Source organism: Colius striatus, unplaced genomic scaffold, assembly GCF_028858725.1.
Source record: "Colius striatus isolate bColStr4 unplaced genomic scaffold, bColStr4.1.hap1 scaffold_47, whole genome shotgun sequence".
Classification (NCBI taxonomy): domain Eukaryota; kingdom Metazoa; phylum Chordata; class Aves; order Coliiformes; family Coliidae; genus Colius; species Colius striatus.
In genome coordinates, this window is record NW_026908528.1 from 1,364,436 (window position 1) to 1,370,140 (window position 5,705).

The window sequence follows — 5,705 nt, forward strand, 5'->3', positions numbered from 1 at the left end:
TATCTTCAATACCACACTTTTTCTGTTCAGCTCCCATTGAAAAAATACTTTTTGTCTGTTAAGTTATGCCACTGAGCATGGGAGCTACAAGAAAGCAGGAAGGCAGACCCCAGCTACAGTAGTAAGTAGGTCCCCATGCAGTCTATCAGCCAGCACGGTGTCACATTTGCAGCTGCTTTCCTGTGGGAGCTATCTTCAATACCACACTTTTTATCCTCAGCTCCCTTTGAAAAAATACATGTGTATGTTAAGTTATGCCACTGAGTATGGGAGCTACAAGAAAGCAGGAAGGCAGACCCCAGCTACAGTAGCAAGTAGGTCCCCATGCAGTCTATCAGCCAGCACGGTGTCACATTTGCAGCTGCTTTCCTGTGGGAGCTATCTTCAATACCACAGTTTTTCTCCTCAGCTCCCATTGAAAAAATACATTGTGTCTGTTAAGGTATACCACTGAATATGGGAGCTACAAGAAAGCAGGAAGGCAGACCCCAGCTACAGTAGTAAGTAGGTTCCCATGCAGTCTATCAGCCAGCACGATGTCACATTTGCAGCTCCGTTCCTGTAGGAGCTATCTTCAATACCAAACTTTTTCTGTTCAGCTCCCATTGAATGAAATACATTTTGTCTGTTAAGGTATACCACTGAATATGGGAGCTACAAGAAAGCAGGAAGGCAGACCCCAGCTACAGTAGTAAGTAGTTCCCCATGCAGTCTATCAGCCAGCACGGTGTCACATTTGCAGCTGCTTTCCTGTGGGAGCTATCTTCAATACCACACTTTTTCTCCTCAGCTCCCATTGAAAAAATACTTTTTGTCTGTTAAGTTATGCCACTGAGTATGGGAGCTACAAGAAAGCAGGAAGGCAGACCCCAGCTACAGTAGTAAGTAGGTCCCCATGCAGTCTATCAGCCAGCACGGTGTCACATTTGCAGCTGCTTTCCTGTGGGAGCTATCTTCAATACCACACTTTTTCTCCTCAGCTCCCATTGAATGAAATACATTTTGTCTGTTAAGTTATACCGCTGAGTATGGGAGCTACAAGAAAGCAGGAAGGCAGACCCTGCCGCGAAGATTTTGGCTCTTGGCCTGAAAAACCCAGGCTTGAAGCCTGAAACCCAGGCACGAAGGCCTGAAACCCAGGCACGAAGCCTGAAACCCAGGCACGAAGGCCTGAAACCCAGGCACGAAGCCCTGAAACCCAGGCACGAAGCCTGAAACCCAGGCACAAAGGCCTGAAACCCAGGCACAAAGCCTGAAAACCCAGGCACGAAGCCTGAAACCCAGGCACGAAGGCCTGAAACCCAGGCACAAAAGCCTGAAAAACGCAGGCACGAAGCCTACTTCATGCGGCGATCAACCCAGGGTCCGATTCTCAGCTGGGTGGGAAGAAATCAGTCCTACTCAATGTGAGTGATAGCAGAAATCTTCTTCTTCATTGAGAGCAGGCTCTAACTTATATACACAGCAGCTTCAAAGCTAGCTCAGCAACAGCAGCTAATAGATTACATTCTTATGCTCATCCTACTTGCGGTTTCTGCGATAAGCAAGCTCCCTCACATTTTCCCATCTTGTTTTTCCCCCGTAGTTGTTTTCCACCTTGGGCTGTTACCTCGTTAGCTGAAAACAGCCCGACCTTGAAGGAAGAGAAAGCGGCCTGCTGTCTACATGACAGAAACTGCTTTAACCACGGCTCTGACTCTGGTCTTGATTGTGCATTAAATTCATATAACTGGAACTCAGATTGCCTTGCCCCATCAGGCCTAACATTATACCCTGGGATCCATGTCCATTTCCCTTAACCACTCCTCGACAAGACCCCAGCTACAGTAGTAAGTAGGTTCCCATGCAGTCTATCAGCCAGCACGATGTCACATTTGCAGCTCCGTTCCTGTAGGAGCTATCTTCAATACCACACTTTTTCTGTTCAGCTCCCATTGAATGAAATACATTTTGTCTGTTAAGGTATACCACTGAATATGGGAGCTACAAGAAAGCAGGAAGGCAGACCCCAGCTACAGTAGTAAGTAGGTCCCCATGCAGTCTATCAGCCAGCACGGTGTCACATTTGCAGCTGCTTTCCTGTGGGAGCTATCTTCAATACCACACTTTTTCTGTTCAGCTCCCATTGAAAAAATACATGTGTCTGTTAAGGTATACCGCTGAGTATGGGAGCTACAAGAAAGCAGGAAGGCAGACCCCAGCTACAGTAGTCAGTAGGTCCCCATGCAGTCTATCAGTCAGCACGGTGTCACATTTGCAGCTGCTTTCCTGTGGGAGCTATCTTCAATATCACACTTTTTCTCCTCAGCCCACATTGAAAAAATACATGTGTCTGTTAAGGTATACCACTGAATATGGGAGCTACAAGAAAGCAGGAAGGCAGACCCCAGCTACAGTAGTCAGTAGGTCCCCATGCAGTCTATCAGCCAGCACAGTGTCACATTTGCAGCTGCTTTCCTGTGGGAGCTATCTTCAATACCACACTTTTTCTCCTCAGCTCCAATTGAAATAATACATGTTTCTGTTAAGGTATTCTACTGAATATGGGAGCTACAAGAAAGCAGGAAGGCAGACCCCAGCTACAGTAGCAAGTAGGTCCCCATGAAGTCTATCAGCCAGCACGGTGTCACATTTGCAGCTGCTTTCCTGTGGGAGCTATCTTCAATACCACACTTTTTCTCCTCAGCTCCCATTGAAAAAATACGTGTGTTTGTTAAGGTATACCACTGAGTATGGGAGCTACAAGAAAGCAGGAAGGCAGACCCCAGCTACAGTAGTAAGTAGGTCCCCATGCAGTCTATCAGCCAGCACGGTGTCACATTTGCAGCTGCTTTCCTGTGGGAGCTATCTTCAATACCACACTTTTTCTGTTCAGCTCCCATTGAATGAAATACATTTTGTCTGTTAAGGTATACCACTGAATATGGGAGCTACAAGAAAGCAGGAAGGCAGACCCCAGCTACAGTAGTCAGTAGGTCCCCATGCAGTCTATTAGCCAGCACGGTGTCACATTTGCAGCTGCTTTCCTGTGGGAGCTATCTTCAATACCACACTTTTTCTCCTCAGCTCCCATTGAAATAATACATGTTTCTGTTAAGGTATTCCACTGAATATGGGAGGTACAAGAAAGCAGGAAGGCAGACCCCAGCTACAGTAGTAAGTAGGTCCCCATGCAGTCTATCAGCCAGCACGGTGTCACATTTCCAGCTGCTTTCCTGTGGGAGCTATCTTCAATACCACACTTTTTCTCCTCAGCTCCCATTGAAAAAATACGTGTGTTTGTTAAGGTATACCACTGAGTATGGGAGCTACAAGAAAGCAGGAAGGCAGACCCCAGCTACAGTAGTAAGTAGGTCCCCATGCAGTCTATCAGTCAGCACGGTGTCACATTTGCAGCTGCTTTCCTGTGGGAGCTATCTTCAATACCACACTTTTTCTCCTCAGCTTCCATTGAATAAAATACATTTTGTCTGTTAAATTATACCGCTGAGTATGGGAGCTACAAGAAAGCAGGAAGGCAGACCCCAGCTACAGTAGTAAGTAGGTCCCCATGCAGTCTATCAGCCAGCACGGTGTCACATTTGCAGCTGCTTTCCTGTGGGAGCTATCTTCAATACCACACTTTTTCTGTTCAGCTCCCATTGAATGAAATACATTTTGTCTGTTAAGGTATACCACTGAATATGGGAGCTACAAGAAAGCAGGAAGGCAGACCCCAGCTACAGTAGTCAGTAGGACTCCATGCAGTCTATCAGCCAGCACGGTGTCACATTTGCAGCTGCTTTCCTGTGGGAGCTATCTTCAATACCACACTTTTTCTCCTCAGCTCCCATTGAAAAAATAAATGTGTATGTTAAGTTATGCCACTCAGTATGGGAGCTACAAGAAAGCAGGAAGGCAGACCCCAGCTACAGTAGCAAGTAGGTCCCCATGTAGTCTATCAGGCAGCACGGTGTCACATTTGCAGCTGCTTTACTGTGGGAGCTATCTTCAATACCACACTTTTTATCCTCAGCTCCCATTGAAAAAAATACATTTTGTCTGTTAAGTTATGCCACTCACTATGGGAGGTACAAGAAAGCAGGAAGGCAGACCCCAGCTACAGTAGTAAGTAGGTCCCCATGCAGTCTATCAGCCAGCACGGTGTCACATTTGCAGCTGCTTTCCTGTGGGAGCTATCTTCAATACCACACTTTTTCTGTTCAGCTCCCATTCAATAAAATACATGTGTCTGTTAAGTTATACCGCTGAGTATGGCAGCTACAAGAAAGCAGGAAGGCAGACCCCAGCTACAGTAGAAAGTAGGTCCCCATGCAGTCTATCAGCCAGCACGGTGTCACATTTGCAGCTGCTTTCCTGTGGGAGCTATCTTCAATACCACACTTTTTATCCTCAGCTCCCTTTGAAAAAATACATTTTGTCTGTTAAGTTATGCCACTGAGTATGGGAGCTACAAGAAAGCAGGAAGGCAGACCCCAGCTACAGTAGTCAGTATGTCCCCATGCAGTCTATCAGCCAGCACGGTGTCACATTTGCAGCTGCTTTCCTGTGGGAGCTATCTTCAATACCACACTTTTTCTGTTCAGCTCCCATTCAATAAAATACATGTGTCTGTTAAGTTATACCGCTGAGTATGGCAGCTACAAGAAAGCAGGAAGGCAGACCCCAGCTACAGTAGTAAGTAGGTCCCCATGCAGTCTATCAGCCAGCACGGTGTCACATTTGCAGCTGCTTTCCTGTGGGAGCTATCTTCAATACCACACTTTTTCTCCTCAGCTCCCATTGAATGAAATACATTTTGTCTGTTAAGGTATACCACTGAGTATGGGAGCTACAAGAAAGCAGGAAGGCAGACCCCAGCTACAGTAGTAAGTAGGTCCCCATGCAGTCTATCAGCCAGCACGGTGTCACATTTGCAGCTGCTTTCCTGTGGGAGCTATCTTCAATACCACACTTTTTTTCCTCAGCTCCCATTGAAAAAATAAATGTGTCTGTTAAGGTATACCACTGAATATGGGAGCTACAAGAAAGCAGGAAGGCAGACCCCAGCTACAGTAGTAAGTAGGTCCCCATGCAGTCTATCAGCCAGCACGGTGTCACATTTGCAGCTGCTTTCCTGTGGGAGCTATCTTCAATACCACACTTTTTTTCCTCAGCTCCCATTGAAAAAATAAATGTGTCTGTTAAGGTATACCACTGAATATGGGAGCTACAAGAAAGCAGGAAGGCAGACCCCAGCTACAGTAGTCAGTAGGACTCCATGCAGTCTATCAGCCAGCACGGTGTCACATTTGCAGCTGCTTTCCTGTGGGAGCTATCTTCAATACCACACTTTTTCTCCTCAGCTCCCATTGAAAAAATACATTTTGTTTGTTAAGTTATGCCACTGAGTATGGGAGCTACAAGAAAGCAGGAAGGCAGACCCTGCCGCGAAGATTTCGGCTCTTGGCCTGAAAAACCCAGGCTTGAAGCCTGATACCCAGGCACGAAGGCCTGAAACCCAGGCACGAAGCCTGAAACCCAGGCACGAAGGCCTGAAACCCAGGCACGAAGCCTGAAACCCAGGCACGAAGGCCTGAAACCCAGGCACGAAGCCCTGAAACCCAGGCACAAAGGCCTGAAACCCAGGCACGAAGCCTGAAACCCAGGCACGAAGTCTGAAACCCAGGCACGAAGGCCGGAAACCCAGGCACGAAGCCTGAAAC